A 19,084-nucleotide genomic window follows, 5' to 3' on the forward strand; every position below is an offset into this window, starting at 1 on the left:
TCGCTAAACGAATTAGAACGATTCTCCGAATGTTTTACTTTAGGACACAGTATATTTTACATACATAACATTGTATTTTGCAGAATAACAGTGAATTCATGATAGCATTTTATAACCTAATTTAGTCCATACTAATCTCTCAGTTATTTATTAAACAAAATAATTTTATCAAACTTTATTATGATTATATTAAATGTATGAGACTGTTATAACTTTGTATGTGTTCTGTTATAACTTTTTTTCTTTCTCAGTGTAACCCAGCATCGTTAGGTCCGACTCACCAGGGATCATTTAGTGAAGAAAACGGAACCACTACGACTTTCACAGCATATTGCATATTTGTTCATTCCATATTTGTGTCAAATACTGTTAGCTCTTATGATATGTCATTTGTGTTAAGTTGCTTATATTGAGAGCCGTCATGAGACCACTAAAACATGTGACAGTGTAATTCAGGCTGTATAAGATATGAAGTTGATGTCTGCCATTTTGTGTTAGTCTGGGGGGAACTCCTAGTAATAGCTTGTTGAGGACACAACGTGGCCATGATATCATTTTAGGTAACCTGACATCCTCATTCAGTTCTGGCTTACTTAGTGCCCTGGGCAAGATTAGATATGGAGCCTCTAAATTAGGGTGAAAAAATAAATAAATGTAACTATTATTGTTACAGAACTATAAACTGACATTTTCAAAACATTTTTAATTTATTGAATAAATGTTGTTATTTCAGGCCAAATACAATAAGAATATCAATCAAAATAAAAGTGTTTTTTGAGTTAACGCTAATGTTACTTCAAAACTTAGTGTTATTTGATGATATTGCATTGACATTATTAATTAATTGACTAATTTAATGAATTTAATGAACAAGGACCAAATTTGTTTGCTGTAATCCACTTATGTATCCACCTTATTATCAATGCAGAAGTAGGCTAAGCTATTTTACGTGAATATGCAAGACTACCAATTCATTTGCCAGGATCCGCCACAAGACATCCTCATGAATTTAAAATTCATTAAGATGTTTTAAGGTTAAAAATATTGCTGCATGTGATTTAAAGACATAAATTAATCAAATTTGGCAGTGTTATGTAAAAAAATTCTGTTCTGACACTTGTCGTCAGCTATTTGATGCAAGGAAGTTCTCTTACGAGAGTCCTCTCGTACTGCGTTTTGTAAAAACGCTACGGGAAAAGTCTCTTTTCACGAAATACTGAAGCAAAAAATTATCCTTAATTTTCATACATGTAAAGCGCGTTGCGGCAGTGCTTAGCTATGGCGAGACGGCTCGCTCGCTCATTGGCTGCTCTGCAGCAACTGCATAAGCCTATCGAGCGAGGCCTGAGGTGACGTCAGGCCAATGAGGACGCTTCGCGCCCTCCTAGCCATTTCCCGCCCAGATGGGTGTGGCTAGCCTCTATATAAGGAGCTCGAGAAGGCTGATTCACTTGATTTTCATCTCTTCAGCGAAGCTCACGCATCGCTGGATCACGAGGAAGCAAGCATCGTTTGAGGCAAGCACTTCAGCGGGACGAGCCACTCGAAGCTGCTGGCAACGCCGCCTTCTACAGCCGTACCTGCTGCGTTTTCCGGCGCTATATCCTTTACTACTCTGTTTGTGTGTGTGTGTGTGTGTGTGTTCGCCGCCGCGACACTCACCCCCTAAAAGAGCTGCGTCTTTTTAAAGATGCCTTCATGTGGCTCGTGCCGAGCCCCACTCGCCCAGGGAGACCAACACGTCATCTGCGTTTCCTGTTTGGGTGAGAACCATGCAGCACTCGCGCTCGCTGACGGCGGCTGCCCTCACTGCGACCTTTTGCCGATGGTGACTCTGCGGACTCGCCTGGCATCCTTCTCAGAGTCTGCACTCCCCGCCGCGCTGCCGCGCCGTAAGAAGCGCCGCTCGCAGCGGGCCCCGGAACCCGCTCCAGCTCGACCAAGCTCGCCGGTTTGCCCGCCTGCTTCACCGGCTTCTCCTGTTTCACTTCCTGATGCTCAGCGCCCGCAGTCTGCCGCCGCTTCATCAGAGGAAGTCATTTCTGAGGCCGCGTCGAGAGAGAAGGATTCCTGCTCTCTGCTAGCTTCAGGCAGCGAGGACTGGGCGAGCTCTGAGGACCTCGCGCCTCCTGCCCGCAAGCCCACTACGAGAGCCAACATAGAGAAGGAGCTCATGCGAGTACTCGCGCTGGCCGCGGCGAGCCTCGGCCTCGAGTGGTCTGCACCGGAACTCCCTTCTCGTACCCGGCTGGATGGTAGCTTCCTCCCTGGTGAGCGCACTTCTCCGGAATCTAAGCCCGCCCCCTTTCTTCCTGAGCTTCATGAAGAAGTGGCGAAGGCTTGGAATGCGCCCTACTCTGCGCGAACGCGCTCGTCTGTGTCGCCAGCATTTTCCTCCCTGGATAATGCGAAAGACCGAGGCTACCTTTCACTTCCGCCGGTGGAACAGGCGATAGCGACCCACCTTTGCCCGCCCTCTGCTGGACGGCGGACTAAACCGGTGTTGCCTTCTAAAGCCTGCCGCATGACGTCGACGCTGCTCGCGCGTATCTTCTCCGCCGCTGGGCAGGCTGCGTCAGCGCTACACACCATGGCTACACTGCAGATTTTCCAAGGTGATCTCCTCCGTAAGCTGGACGAGATGGGACCGGAGGCTATCTGCATCGCGGATCTGAGGAGCGCTTCGGATCTAACACTCCGCGCTACCAAGTCTGCTGCACAGGCCATGGGAAGATGTATGGCTTCCGCCACTGTTGCTGAGAGGCACCTATGGCTTACGCTCACGGAAATGGCTGATTCCGAGCGCAACGCGTTTCTCGACGCCCCGCTGTCTTCCGCTGGCCTTTTCGGTTCTTCTCTCTCCGAGTTCGTGGAGAGATTTACCGAGGCCCAGAAAGCGTCTCAAGCCTTTAAGCACTTCCTGCCGAAGCGCTCCGGTTCTGCAGCGAATCGCGAAAAACAGAATCCGCGAAGCTCTCAGCATCAGCCCCCGCCTTCCGCCACACCTTCTCAGCAGCGACAGCAGCGACAGCAGCACAGCTCTAGGTCCCGCTCTCGCTCTACCAGCCGACGCCCTGCTCAGCGCGGGCCTCGGCCGAGGGTTGTGGTGAAGCCGGAAGCCCCGAAGAAGTCCTAGCACTCCTAGGGAAGCGCAGGTGTGTGAGCCCCGCTGCGGCCGGTCTCTCACCCAAGCGCACCGCTGTTTCAGTCCCAAGACTTGCGACTGTTCCAGCGTTTTCTGCAAGACGCAAGCCTGCACAGTTGCCCGCTCGCCTGCACACAAAAGCCGTTTTCACGGCTACCCAGATATATCCCGAAAAGAGTGTATTTTCTGGTGTCCCGGCCACGGCCGTTGGTGCTATAAATGTAGTGTCGATGCCCACTCCTCAGTGCCCATCCCTACACACAAGCACAGCCCTACACTTAGGGCTCGCGCACATAAAATCGACTCAGGTCGATTGCGCTTCCAATATAGTGAAAGTGCCCACTCCCCAGTGCCCACACACACTATGTCTCACAGACCACAGGCTCTCTGTAAAAACGAAACCTGTGCGCGCTCGCTCTGCTCAGACAGGCAGCGCGGCCAAAGCAGTAAATGTGCCCGCTTCCCGCCCACGTTTACTCGCAGACATGAGTCCCGCGGGGCTCGCTCAGACCTCCCTCACTCAGTTAAGCACTGTAGTAAGGTCGAGGACGAGCGCTCTGCCCGCTGTATTAAGCGCGCCCCCAGCCTCGAATGCCACAGGCATAACGCCTATGTTATCGCACCTCGAAGCACCTCTGTCGCACGGCGAACAGAGCGCGCTTCGCATCCAGCCCTTAGCCAGCCATGCAAAAGCATGGGCAGCGCTTCCAGGGGTTTCGGACTGGGTGCTAGGCATTATAAAGAGAGGCTTCTCGCTACAGTTTTGTCGACGCCCTCCCCGCTTCACAGCGCGCGTCGAGACTACGGTGAATTTAGAAGTAGCACACCTACTTCGCGCCGAAATATCAAAACTGATATGCAAAGGGGCGATAGAGCATGTACCCCTGGCTCAAAGCGAAGGGGGGCTATACAGCAGATACTTTCTAGTCCCCAAAAAGGACGGTGGTATCAGACCCATACTGGATCTAAGACGGCTGAACAAAGCATTAGTGAAACGCAGTTTCAAAATGCTCACGACCAGGAAAATTCTCGCGCAGGTTCGCCGAGGAGACTGGTTCATGTCAATAGATCTGAAGGACGCGTATTTTCAAATACAGATAGCGTCACATCACAGGCGATACTTGAGATTCGCCTTCGAGGGTCAGATATACCAGTATACAGTCCTTCCGTTCGGCTTGTCCCTGGCACCTCGTACATTTACGAAATGCATGGACGCGGTGCTCGCTCCTCTCAGACTCAGAGGCATGCGAGTGCTGAACTATTTGGACGACTGGCTGATCCTAGCTCAATCACGATCACAGAGCACAAAACCATTTTACTCGACCACCTCGAGAATCTTGGTATCACGGTCAATTGGACGAAGAGTTCACTGAACCCCAGTCAAACGATTTCGTTTCTGGGTACCATTCTGGACTCACAGTCTATGACAGCGCGGCTGTCGCCACAGCGCGTGCTGCACATTCAGCGCGTGGCGAGATCTTTCCGCTGCGGCGCGTCTACCCCGCTCAAGACGTTTCAAAGGATGCTAGGTCTCATGGCCTCAGCATCAACGGTTCTCCAGCTGGGCTTGCTCCGCATGCGCCCTCTGCAGTTCTGGTTGAAAGTGCGAGTACCGCGCGGAGCGTGGGTGTCCGGCCGGTTGCGTCTCAAGGTCAATCAGAGCTGTGTCACAGCCCTGACACCTTGGTTGGCAGACGACTGGTACCGATCAGGTGTAAGCCTGGGGACTTCCTCGGGAGTGAGGATGGTGTCGACCGACGCATCCACCTCGGGATGGGGAGCGCTGCTCGAGGGCAGACCGTTCTTCGGCCTGTGGTCGAAACGAGAAAAGCTCCAACACATCAACTGCCTGGAAATGCTGGCAGTGCACAACGCGCTAACGCGCTTTTATCCCCACATCAAGGACCAACACGTCGTAGTCCGTTCGGACAACACGGCCGTGGTGTCCTATATAAATCGCCAGGGCGGTCTGAGATCCACATCCCTGTACAGGCTGGCGAAACGCCTCCTAATATGGGCTCAGCACAGTTTGCGCTCGCTGAGAGCAGTGCATGTGCCTGGGCTCCAGAATGTGGGCCCAGACAGACTGTCCAGGAACAACATTCCCCTGGGCGAATGGTCTCTACACCCACAAACAGCCCGGCTGTTGTGGGAGAGTTTCGGCAGAGCGGAGGTGGACCTATTCGCGTCCCGCGAAAACGCTCATTGCCCCGTGTTCTTTTCCAAGAACGACAGCGCGCTGTCCCACATGTGGCCGCGCTGCCCGCTTTATGCTTTTCCCCCCGTCTCCCTCCTGCCTCAGGTGTTAGAGCGGGTCAAGGAAACGAAATGCTCAATGCTGCTTGTAGCACCGTTCTGGAAGAACCAAGCATGGTTCCCAGTCCTGATGCAGCTAGCAGACATCGCTCCATGGCCAGTGCCATTGAGGAGAGATCTCCTCTCGCAGGCCGGGGGCTCGATTTGGCACCCGCACCCGGAGCTGTGGTCGCTTCACGTGTGGGCGCTCAACGGTTATCCGTTAACCTCGCAGAGGGAGTGATAAACACCATCACTCAGGCCAGAGCGCCGTCGACTCGGCGGCTTTATGCCTCGAAGTGGTCGGTTTTCTCCGGTTGGTGTACAGCTCGGAGCATATCACCTCTCAATTGTGAGGTGACGGAGGTTCTCTCCTTCCTACAGGAGCTGTTGGATAAGGGCAGATCCCCTTCCACGCTCAAAGTTTATGTGGCGGCTATTACAGCGTTTTCCAGAACAACGCTGGGGCAGTCTCTAGGAAGGAACGATTTAGTCATCCGCTTCCTCAGGGGAGCTAGGAGGCTAAATCCTCCCAGACCTCCTTCAGTTCCTATGTGGGACCTTTCTACGGTTTTGGCGGCCATGAAAGGTGCCCCTTTCGAGCCTATCCAATCTATTAGCCTCAAGCATTTGTCTTTCAAAACAGTGTTTTTGATGGCTCTCGCTTCAGTGAAGCGCATAGGCGACCTGCACGCGCTCTCTGTGAGCCCAGCGTGCTTAGAGTTTGGACCTAATGACTCTAAAGTCATACTCAACCCTAAGCATGGATATGTGCCGAAATCCCTCAACACACCATTTCGGGCTCAGGTCATCTCCCTGTCTGCCCTGCCGGGATCAAGTGAGGAAGGGGACTCAAGTTTTCTCTGCCCCATTAGGGCTTTAAGAACTTACGTGTCCCGCTCTGCTGTCTTCAGACAGACTGAGCAGCTCTTTGTCTCGTTCAGTGGACGTTCCAAGGGAATGGCTGTTTCGAAACAGAGCCTATCCAGATGGATAGTTGACGCCATAGCGCTGGCTTATACTGCCAAGGGCCTCCAGTGCCCGTTGGGAGTTAGAGCGCACTCCACGAGGGGTGTTGCCTCCTCGTGGGCTTGGTCCAGCGGGATTTCCTTACAGGATATATGTACGGCGGCGGGCTGGGCCTCGCCGTCTACATTTATTAGGTTTTACAACCTAGAGGTTCCCGCCTTGCAGGCTAAGCTACTATCGGTGTAGCCGATTCAGCTGTCTAACTAGAACACTGAAATCGCATGCGCAATGCGCTGCCGACTGTCTTATGGGCAGAACTGTGTAAGACCCACATTTCCCGCATTTAGCTCAGGTTTCCCCACCCTGTCTATGCTATGTCATATTCGCGTCTGCTGACGCAACCTTATAAGGACAGAGGAATCCCCTCTTGTCTCTAGACTCTCTCTGTGAGGTCATGTTTTACGTCCGCGGACGTTACAATATGGGGAATTATGTAATCAGACTCTTTGTGAGTCTATCTGGTGATTATGCACTGTACACCTGGTTTGCTTCCAGTGATTGGTGTCTTTATCCCAGCACGCACGGCGTTTTACAAGGGTTTCCGTAGCGTTTTTACAAAACGCAGTACGAGAGGACTCTCGTAAGAGAACGTACTCGGTTACTAACGTAACCTCGGTTCTCTCTAGAAGAGGGAACGAGTACTGCGTTCTCTGCCGTGCGTACGGTTCACTCTGATTCGCTTCGGCGATGAAAAACAAGTGAATCAGCCTTCTCGAGCTCCTTATATAGAGGCTAGCCACACCCATCTGGGCGGGAAATGGCTAGGAGGGCGCGAAGCGTCCTCATTGGCCTGACGTCACCTCAGGCCTCGCTCGATAGGCTTATGCAGTTGCTGCAGAGCAGCCAATGAGCGAGCGAGCCGTCTCGCCATAGCTAAGCACTGCCGCAACGCGCTTTACATGTATGAAAATTAAGGATAATTTTTTGCTTCAGTATTTCGTGAAAAGAGACTTTTCCCGTAGCGTTTTTACAAAACGCAGTACTCGTTCCCTCTTCTAGAGAGAACCGAGGTTACGTCAGTAACCGAGTACGCTTTGTCATTGGTTTTCAGCATAAGAAGTCCATGCAGTGCCGCTTCTGCAAGCTTTCATCACATCACCAAGACATCCTTTTCAAGCACTACAGAACTTGCCATTGGTCAGTTTTACACCCAGAATGTGTTTGTATTTTCAAAAGAATTGGGTCTTTAAAAACACACCTGTGGAGGGTACATCCAAAGACTGGCATTAAGGAGAATGCCACATTTTCTTGTGACAACTGTGATTTGAAGGACATCTGGTCTCAATCAACATTTCTTCACCATTTAAGAGGACATCATGAGCTCAAAGTACCTCCAGTGAGAATACAAAAATTCAGATGAAATTACACTAAACACTGAGTGAAGTAACCCTGAAATACTTCCCATTTTTCCTTTTTTGTGTGTGACTTTTGCAATCTTTCAAATATTTGTAAATGTTTTAGATGTTTAATGTTTATAAATTGTTAAGATGCAGTTTCATGATCTCAAAGTACCTCTTGTGAGAATACAAAAATTCAGGTGAAGTTACACTGAACATTTGAAGTAACCCTCTCCAGTTACTTGCATTTTATGGTGTTTTTGATCGTTTTGCACTTGAGCAAATATTTGTAGATGTTTAATGTTTAAACTGTTAAGCTGCATTTTCATGAACTCAAAAGTACCTAAATACTCAAATGTAAGTGCCATTTCTCTAAACACTGGGTGAAGTACTTTCCCCAGTTACTTACATTTTATAGTATTTTGTGATGTTTTTACAGATAATTGATGTTTTTCAAATAATTGTGTTTTGTTAATGTAAGGTGCAATGCATCAGCTTTGTGTATCTTATCAGAATCCTGAATTTAATGCATGATTTTTAAGGTCTACTGTATTTACCATTTCAAGGTATTTTCACAATACTGTTGTAGATTTAATAAAATATATTAAATAAACTATTATATTATCAAATAAACTGGCAGAATGGCTTGAGTGTTTAATATATAATGATGTAAAAATTATTATTTTTGTTGTTGTTGTTGTTTTTTTCGGACAAAGGGGAATAAACAATACAGTAAAGTTGCTTTACTAATATACATTTACCAATATACATTTTTAGTTTAGGTAAAACAAAACTAAAATGCTACTACAATTTAAAATACAGTGGGTACGGAAAGTATTCAGACCCCCTTAAATTTTTCACTCTTTGTTATATTGCAGCCATTTGCTAAAATCATTTAAGTTCATTTTTTTCCTCATTATTGTACACACAGCACCCCATATTGACAGAAAAAAACAGAATTGTTGACATTTTTGCACATTTATTAAAAAAGAAAAACTGAAATATCACATGGTCCTAAGTATTCAGACCCTTTGCTGTGACACTCATATATTTCACTCAGGTGCTGTCCATTTCTTCTGATCATTCTTGAGATGGTTCTACACCTTCATTTGAGTCCAGCTGTGTTTGATTATACTGATTGGACTTGATTAGGAAAGCCACACACCTGTCTATATAAGACCTTACAGCTCACAGTGCATGTCAGAGCAAATGAGAATCATGAGGTCAAAGGAACTGCCTGAAGAGCTCAGAGACAGAATTGTGGCAAGGCACAGATCTGGCCAAGGTTACAAAAAAATGTCTGCTGCACTTAAGGTTCCTAAGAGCACAGTGGCCTCCATTATCTTAAAAGGTGAACTAAGTAACTTTTTTTACCTTAACTGAACAGCTTCGGAGTCATTGGAATGGGTTATATTACTTATTTCGGTTTGAATGGTGGTCGTTTCGCACCCCCCTGGTGCCCGTGAGCGGAAAATACGCACTTGCAACTTTGAGCCGGCGGGCCGCCGGCCGCTGCGTCAGGAAGTCTCGCGTGATATCAGGTCTCGCGATGTAAACAATTGCTTTACGGCCAAAAGAAATCTGCTAAAATGCTGTCATTATTGCGCTCCCTCACGCTGTCCGAACCCGAATGAAGAAGACGTTTTAAAGAACGTCCCATCTGCTTTGATGTCGTTGATCTATAGCCTCTGGTGTCTGAGAATCAACAACGAGTTTTTACAACAGTGTTGTCAAATATCTATTCCGAAGCTGTGGGGGGAGCTCTAGAGAGAAACCTGCGAGCAAAAAGCGAGAATACAGCGAAGAACTCCCGAAGCTACTGAGTGCTGCTTTAAATGGAAGACGTTTGGGACGACCAGAACCCTTCCTAGAGCTGGCCGTCCGGCCAAACTGAGCTATCGGGGGAGAAAAGCCTTGGTGAGAGAGGTAAAGAAGAACCCAAAGATCACTGTGGCTGAGCTCCAGAGATGCAGCCGGAAGATGGGAGAAAGTTGTAGTAAGTCAACCATCACTGCAGCCATCCACCAGTCGGGGCTTTATGGCAGTCGCCCGACGGATGCCTCTCCTCAGTGCAAGACACATGAAAGCACACCTGAAGGACTCCAAGATGGTGATAAATAAGATTCTCTGGTCTGATGAGACCAAGATAGAACTTTTTGGCCTTAATTCTAAGCGGTATGTGTGGAGAAAACCAGGCACTGCTCATCACCTGTCCAATACAGTCTCAACAGTGAAACATGGTGGTGGCAGCATCATGCTGTGGGGGTGTTTCTCAGCTGCAGGGACAGGACGACTGGTTGCAATCGAGGGAAAGATGAATGCGGCCAAGTACAGGGATATCCTGGACGAAAACCTTCTCCAGCATGCTCTGGACCTCAGACTGGGCCGAAGGTTCGCCTTCCAACAAGAAAATGACCCTAAGCACACAGCTAAAGTAACGAAGGAGTGGCTTCACAACAACTCCGTGACTGTTCTTGAATGGCCCAGAGCCCTGACTTAAACCCAATTGAGCATCTCTGGAGAGTCCTGAAAATGGCTGTCCACCAACGTTTACCATCCAACCTGACAGAACTGGAGAGGATCTGCAAGGAGGAATGGCAGAGGATACCCAAATCCAGGTGTGAAAAACGTGTTGCATCTTTCCCAAAAAGACTCATGGCTGTATTAGATCAAAAGGGTGCTTCTACTAAATACTGAGCAAAGGGTCTGAATACTTAGGACCATGTGATATTTCAGTTTTTCTTTTTTAATAAATGTGCAAAAATGTCAACAATTCTGTGTTTTTCTGTCAATATGGGGTGCTGTGTGTACAATAATGAGGGGAAAAAAAGAACTTAAATGATTTTAGCAAATGGCTGCAATATAACAAAGAGTGAAACATTTAAGGGGGTCTGAATACTTTCCGTATCCACTGTATATAGTTGGGCCAATAACATGGCTTGGTAAACGTAAAAAAAAATCCCAATTGGTTCAACGTATTATTTCTCATTGAGCCAATGTTAACAGACTATTGCAACAACTGATCAAATTCAATTTACAGAATTTCACTTGGGCCAATTGAAAAATGTAGATGTGATCAGTCACTAGAAAATCTTGAGTTGGGGAGGTTAGAAATGTTTTACAGTGTACAGTATTATAGAAGAGGACACAGTAAGCTAGGCTGATTATAGGCTGAGTTTACTTTTTTCCATCAAGGGGATGAGAGGGCCGAGGTTCAAGAGTCACGGTTCGCTACTGCATATTTGTAATATATTATATATCCAATTACAGAAGAAAAATTGGTTTCAAAAAGCAACCGCCAACTTACTTTTACTAATATATTTTGGTCCCTGAGTTTTCCAAAGTTGAGTAGTCCTGTTCTAAAACATTAAATTCTGCTTATATTAACAGGTTGTTTATTATTTTAATATGTTATAGATAACCACTAAAAATTAGTCCAAAGTTCAGCATAAAACATAATGGAAGAGTTAGGCTCAGTTGCAGTCTTGCATGGCAACAGTATGTACTATTAAAATGAATCAGGGATTTTCAGACCGATATCTCTGTGACATCTGATTGCCCTGGAATAGTTGAGCTGACAGGGAAGTTCACGCCTCTCAAACTAAACACTGTTCTGCTGCAGACCCACGTCTTCATATTACCAATCTCACTCCAGACACACACACACACACAGCTCCTCATTAATATTGGATCAACAGAAAGAAGTGTATTTCTGTTACACAAGAATGTGAGGCCAGACAAGGTGAAGGAAAATATAAGACCGAAGAAAAGATACTGGCACCGGAAATTGTGAATATTTATGTTACCAACAAACAAGTAAGAAAGAATTAAGAGTCATTTTTACTCCTTCATTTTCAAAGATGCTTTTATCAAAAGTGACAAAGCGCATTAAATGGCAGTACATGCGCTCCCTGAGAATTGAACCCATGACCTTTGCATTTTGATAACACCATTCTCTACTAATTGAGATAAAAGTAGTAAAAACTAGAAAGAAAAAAAAAGAAAAAAAACAAGCACCATGGAAATAACATACAAATAATAGTGACTGTTTTCAACTTTAAGCAGCTCAAGCTTATTTTCAGCCAATTTGTTTTCCCTTTCTGTCAAAGATAAAATTATATTATTTACAAATTTTACAAATACAAATGTTTTCGCAAATGTTTTGCATCAAAAGCAGCCTGTGAAATAAAAAAAAGATTTGAATGACTTTGGATGTTTGGTTGTGTTCAAAACCATAACACTCATAAACAAAGACTGCTTTGATAAATGAGCTTTGTTCCTATTGTATCACAGCGAACGTTCCCAGCACAGCATTTTATGTATTTATTTTGTAGTCAAGTTCAGCAGTTCATAATGTTTTCAACTCAAATATTGAAATCTTTGAGTTCAAACTTTAAAAGTATATGATCCCCTTCGTCAGCTCACTATGACGTGAGTCAGAAGTGATTCTGATGAATGGGGATCGCTAGCGAGAGCCTATCTACTTCGAGTGAAACTAAACGAGCCAAAGCACATTGGCATGCGATAATTGGATCAGCTGCTGTGCATCGCGGCGCGAGCATATAATGAGCAGCAGGTGCGTCGCATCCTTGTCTTTCGCTTCGGAGCCAGACGGTGTATGCTGTTCTTATCTCCTGCAAAGATCTTCGAGTCTCTGCCAAGAAGAATCTCTGGTTCGTGGTGTTGGTGTGACGGCGCTGACAGCGAGGGTCGCGATCTCTCTGCGTCTTCTCTCTCAGCATAAACAACTGTTTTCACAGCTTTGGCGATTCGGTGGGCGTGACGATTGAGAGTGAGTGCTCACACTGGGTTGCATTCCTGGTGTGTAGCCGCGGCATTCTCCCTGTGTGTTTCAGCACCTCAGAGCACTTCTAAAAGAGCTAACACGATCTGTCTGCGTCTTTATCAAGATGTCATTCAGATCGTGTGTTTCTGGATGCGGTCAATGTTTGACTCCGGCTGACGGGCATGGTCGCTGTATCATGTGCTTGGGCTATAGGCACGCTGAAATGGCGCTCATGGATGACTCATGTTCTCATTGCGGGAATATGACCATTGCGGCATTACGGTCGAGACTCCGTTACCTCGAAAGAGGTGGAGCCCCTTCGCTTATTCCCCGATCTAGCGCTTCTTCTGCCCAGCAGAAGAGGCCTACTTCGGTTAATAGCCTTGGTGACCTGAGGATCACCGTGAGAGGTAATCGCCGAGCCAATTTCCTCGGGCCCCTCACTCCTCTGTAACGCCACCCGCGGAGCCCCCAAAAGAGTGCGCTGGGCAGTCCACGGCGGTCCCAGTCGTTTCTTTTGGAGCTCCACCGGTTGATCAAATGTCGGTCGCTGCATCGAAGGGTGAGCTAATGTCCTCTGGGGATGAAGATTCGGCTGCGCTGCCTCCTTCGGGTGCGCCAGCGTTGTCCGAGCCAGACCCATAGCTCACGGCTATGCTTTCCCGGGCCACCGCAAGTGTCGGGCTCGAGTGGAACCCTCCACCGTGTCCCGAACCTTCGCGGCTGGACGATTGGCATCTCGGGGTGGCCATATGTGTATTCCTCCATGATCAGCTCCTCTGCAGACGAGTCCGTGTCTTTCCCTAGACAGAGCCCGCTCTGTCGTCTCTGCTGGTGTTCTTTCCCCCCTTTAACTAGGCTGGAACCACCCCAGAGACTGCCATATGTTGTCCTACCCTGCTTGGCTAGTCCATATGTGTAACCATCACAGTACCTCCCTCCGGGGTAGGATGTGGCTTCCGCAGTAAAATAAAATTGGCTCGTTTTATTTCACTCGAAGTAGATAGGCTCTCGCAAGCGATCCCCATTCGTCAGAATCATTTCTGACTCACGTCTCCGTTCCCTCCTCGAGGAACGAGGGTTACCATACGTAACCAAGACGTTATTTACTATTATTATTATTGTGGAAAAACAAAATACTGCATTGATTACTACAAATCTACTGCTTTAATGAAGATTGTTTTTGTTAGCTTGTAAAGCCACTTTTTAAAAAAAGAGTAACTTTACTGTTAAACTACTTAAAATTATGCACAGCTAAGTAGCAAGCGAAGCTATATTTTTAGGTTATTAAGTATCACTGAGGCTGTGTACAGCTGTTTGCCAGTAAATATTAAGAATGAATTACAACAGAGCAGTTCTGCTCTTGAACATAACTGTTGTGCTGTATGTAATGAGATTCGTTGATAAATAGTGCAATTATTGTGCAGTATGTACCTTGTAATGGATTTTTTAAATTAATCATAACTAACATTTATTTTTCTTGCAGGATTAACAGTTATGTGCTTTTGAAACCTAAATGTCCCCAAATATTGGGCCAAAGTCAGTGTGTATCTGAATCATGTCCGGATATAACAAAAGGAGAAATGAAACTAGACAGTTGTCTAAATATATAAACTCATGAAGTAATCAAGATATCCAGATTTGCTTTTACCTAGTAACAGAAGGGTTTGCTGAATTATAAATATGAAGAAGATCCAATCATCTTGTAGACAAATTATGTAATGAGTCATTTCATCTTTGTCATGGTCCTATTCTATAAAAAATTCTAAAAAGAAATCTATTTTTCTTTTTTTTCTGGTGGGATTCTCTTTGAAATTGGTCTGAGGTCCTCTGGACACGATTAAAGCATATTCAAAGGCATTTTCTTGAGTCTGTTGAATTATTTCTGCGCAGCAGACTAGACACTAGAGATCTTAACTCTATTCTCAAGTGAAAGTGTTAGTGGAGTAGGTTAGTGGAACATTAAATATTTGCATTAATAAGCAGTTGAACAGGTGTACCTAAAAAAATGGTGGGTGAGCATGTAATATTTTATATTAAAATAATGAACAAGATAAAAGATTGTCTAGCAACTGACTGGACAACCATCGTGACCTTCGAATGTAATTGAGCATGTGTGAGAAATGTTGGTTAATGTGAGTATTAATGAATGTGTGGATGGACGTGTGTGCCTGAGCTGAGTCCACAATATAACTGAGCGTAGACAGCAGGCTACTTGTTATCATTTCAAATATTTTTCTTCCACATACCCAGGTCTAACTCAAACAAACGGCTATAAATTAGATTAAATGAGGCTAATGACATTGATAGCTCACGGACAAGAGGAGAACAGTGATGCTGTCCAGCACTGGAAAAGTGTGAGGTCAAAGATTTTATAACAGCACTGAGTCATCACATTTAATACAATACAAAACCCTCAGTAAGATACAGAAACTCTAATAGTGATGAGGACTAGATTTGAACTCTGTCCTAATGGAAAAAGGACACTATGCAGCGATGAATCATGCACAATATAATAACCCGGGCTTCATTGGAAAAACATGCCTGTGGCGACATTTCAGCAAAATGATATTACGTTGCCTTTCATTTCGCAGCACTTTCAAAGCAACATTTTCAGTGAGTGGCGCTAAAAACTGTTCAGCTGGCAACGTTTTATTACGTTGGTAATTGTACGTATAACGGCAGTTTGGAAATGAAAGGTTAATAATCTATCACGTACACTAAACCTAACCGATTGTGTTAACAGAAGCAAACGTGAGATAAAAACACATGCTATTTTAGCTTTCTTCTACAAGTCTTTGAGCTCTTTACTGTAACTCGTGTTTTAATGGGACTTATATCCAAGCAAATGCATCGCAAGTGCAATGCTGTACTAGGGGAGCTACCGAGCAAGTTTACCACATCAGAAAACCCATACAGGAGCTGATTATGTGATGCAAACGCTTAAGATATATTCATTTATAAATCATGCACTATGGTAAAAGTGTTTTGTGGTCATATCTTTATTCATAAATAATCTGCCCTTGTGATCATCATTTGTGAAAAAAGGAATAAAAGTTGTTGGTGTTTTACTGCCTCTAGGGTTCATTTCAGCTGGAAACTCCAGTGGTTTTTATGTATTAGTACGTGTTTGGAGATTTTGGCACGTTTGGCCAATGAGCCTACGTTGCAAAATAACCAGGAGCTTCAAATAAAGTATATCTTGATTCCATGATGACTATACTTGTTATTCAGCAACAGTTGTGAGTTAGGTTTGAATGTTACTCTGAGAAGATTGATACAAGATGGTGGACGGTGCAGGTGCAGGTGCAGGGGCCTCTCGGGCCCCATTACAACAGTGGGTTTTTTGTTTCTTTTAGGGACTACTGTATCTTTGCTCAGAATCTTGAAACACTGCGGGATGCTAGCAAAGAATGCAGTGGATAGCAACATGTTACGGTAATGGATACTTTTGGGATATTTTTAGTACACCAGACAACAGTCAAAAGAGACTTTGTCAGGCTTGATTGACAACTCCAGCATCTTAACTCTATAATGGCTACTTCTTGGATCCAAAATGTTCATCTAAATTACTTGAAATTGTGATATGGCTTAGTGTAGTGCTCCCCTCCCCCCATTTATCTGCCAAAATAAAAGCCTGAATGAATGTGAAGAAATTTAGAGAAATATATTAGAAAACACTGTACTGTAAATTATAAATAAATAAATAATATTTAACAATATTTTTTTCTTTTACAATACAATGGTAAAATTACAATATAAATTGTGTCTTCTAACAATAAAAATAATAATAGCAATAAAACTGGGATTTTTATTTCACTGCAAACATAGTTTTACAATAATAATAATAATAATAATAATAAATATTACATTTTACAATAAAATCACAATTGCAATAGTAATATATTTTATATTGAGAGTTAAACTAAGAAAACATCAACAATTATTATATCATTACTATATCTATAAATTTGATTTATATTTTACAATGCAATAGTAATATTACAATAGTAATTTTCTATTATCTATCATATTATTATTATTATTATCAAAAAGGAGTGTGAATGTAAAGTGGTTTGAGACACAATTGCAACTGAAGCAGACTAAAAGATTTGAGTCCATTTTAAAGTCCAAGTTTTGTGTGAATGAAAAGAGAATAGACGTTCACTTCCATTAATCAATATAGATATGTATCATTCTTCATATGCATACACACGCCTGCAGCCACCAGATTTCCACTATGCCAGTCTGGGGCCCTGGATGAAAACTATGATCCACACACTGTTCATATTCTCAGTGCTGATTTCCCATCCATTAGTGTAGCCAAGACTAACCATCAAACACACCAGTGCCTTCTGCTCCCTTTAAAATCAAGGATCACTTCAACAACAATAATCCATGACACGTGGAACGGCATTCTTGATATAATTCTTCCCAAAGTCCCTGGATCGGACGGCGTCCCCCCGTCGTGTGCTCCAGTAACATTCTCACCATCTCGCACATGTTTTCACTGACAAATTCAGCGTTTTCCCCGATCCAGGCTGTTGACCCAACGTGCTTTCAATCTACCTTCATTTTCCCCAAAATCTTCAAAAATGAACTTCAATGAATACCACACATACTCACTTTACCAAGTCAGTCACCATGAATTGCTTTTCAAGGTCAGTTCTGGTTCATAAAGAGTCTTTCATTCCAGGAATGAACTCTATAACCAAGACGAACATGGTCTTTGGTGAGGAGAATAACTAAAGAACTATAGTTGACCACCATTTAAAGCTTATACGTGCATACATAACAGGCATCATTTCCAACCAAATCAGCCCCATATGATCATCAAGTCTAATAGCATCTGACATGCACAGTAGCACGCAAAACCAACATATTACACCCTTGCAAATGAAAGGGTTAAGCTTTCTCTTATTGAATTACTTCTACAGGATCATCTAATATCCCTGCAGAGAGAAAGAGGAACTCAGGAAGCTCAAGTTTTGAATTCAATAATGTGGCCTCAGAGCAAACGTGCCATAAAGTTTATACTTCTTACTAATAAAACGTCATCAGAGACTTTCCTGTTTTGTCTTCATGTCACTATTAGCGCGGACGTTCACTGTGACCGGCTCGGTTCCTCCCTATGTTTTCTTTACCAGGTAATAATGTGGAACATTCATTCTGTGCCCCTCAATTCTGTAAGTTTTTCATCGTGATAGGAAATACCAGGCATAAACTCTGACCCGACAGTCTGAATGTTAAATGCCAGCTACTGTGAGTGAATTATGATGATGAACAGAAAGCAATTTCCACAGTTTTAGTCATACTTGACCCAAACCCAACCAAAAGGAATTTATTTTTTACTCCTAACCATAAGTATTACACATAGTGACTTTGTTTGTCCCTTGAATGATTCTCAAATCATGCGGCTTTGGTGTTGAATGAAGATGTGCAATTACTTGTGAAAAACAATTGGACTTTTTCCTCAGTGGACGAAAAAAAAACAAGCGATAAAATCGTGCATAGCCATTTCTACAGACCACAACATCAATAGGCCACATTCACAGTCACACTGCAGCTAATTTCAGTTGTCAGTTCAGCTTTTAGTGCTTAATCTTGTTCTGTAATTTAGTTCAGTCATTTACGGTAGTGATAACCACATTAAAACTGCAGGTAGTGACAACCGCACTTAAAAATTCTAAGCATTGTGTACGGAACCGAACTGAACAACTAGTTGTTAAAGTCGCCATGAACCGGAAGTTACAAACGACTTTTCTCCAGTGTTGTGACGTATTTCCAAGTGAAACGGAATATTGAACAGAGGGCGGGGTTTTACTTTAGCGCTCCTCCTCTCCATCTCTCGCTCATAGCAGACTAACGGTTTGAGGGGAGTTGCCACGCCATAGCACATGACAGGAAGAGAAGAGAAGTCGTTTCGAGCGGGGAGGGAAGGATAACACATTTGATTAAAGAATATAAGGGCACATGAATTTTTTTAAATTAATGAAGTGCACAGATAAATAATTTATAATAAACACTACAATATTACATATAAAAATACGAATTGTAAAATTTGATTTCATGGCGACTTTAATGATGTACAACGAGAGATATGAGAGATGACAGACGAGAAATACATCTCTGATGCGTTAAAATACGGATTTTAATTTGCATCATAGATTTATCTCTCGTCTGTATGTGAGGTGAAATCACAGGGAAAGCGGTACGAGCCTTTAAAGCGTTAGTTCACCCAAAAAGGAAAATTCTGTCATCATTCACTCACCCTCATGCCGTTCCAAACCCGCAAGACTTTCGTTCATCTTCAGAACACTATGATATAAAGTGACCGTGTCTCTTCAGAAAATTTGGACTAAACCACTCAATTCATGTGGATTAGTTTTATGATCCATTTATGAACTTTTTGAAGCATCGAAGTGGTAGTTGCGTAGACTGTCAATTGAGGAACAGAAATCTTTCAGATTTCATATGAACGAAAGTCTTACA

The 19,084-nt window shown here is 44.2% G+C and overlaps 1 protein-coding gene and 1 long non-coding RNA gene across 11 annotated transcripts in view; both read right to left on the reverse strand.

The window, feature by feature from the left end:
- Positions 1-19,084, reverse strand: part of znf469 (zinc finger protein 469) — a 315,321-nt gene that overhangs the window by 127,579 nt on the left and 168,658 nt on the right. The gene's annotated exons all lie outside the window — the stretch shown is intronic.
- On the reverse strand, positions 8,723-10,704 carry LOC309490949. The gene is made up of 2 exons (XR_014202895.1): positions 9,660-10,704; positions 8,723-9,162 (listed from the first exon to the last, which is right to left on the reverse strand). It is a non-coding gene; the product is annotated as an uncharacterized lncRNA (long non-coding RNA).

This window comes from Leuciscus leuciscus (assembly GCF_965113295.1).
Source record: "Leuciscus leuciscus genome assembly, chromosome: 25".
In the NCBI taxonomy this organism is placed as follows: domain Eukaryota; kingdom Metazoa; phylum Chordata; class Actinopteri; order Cypriniformes; family Leuciscidae; genus Leuciscus; species Leuciscus leuciscus.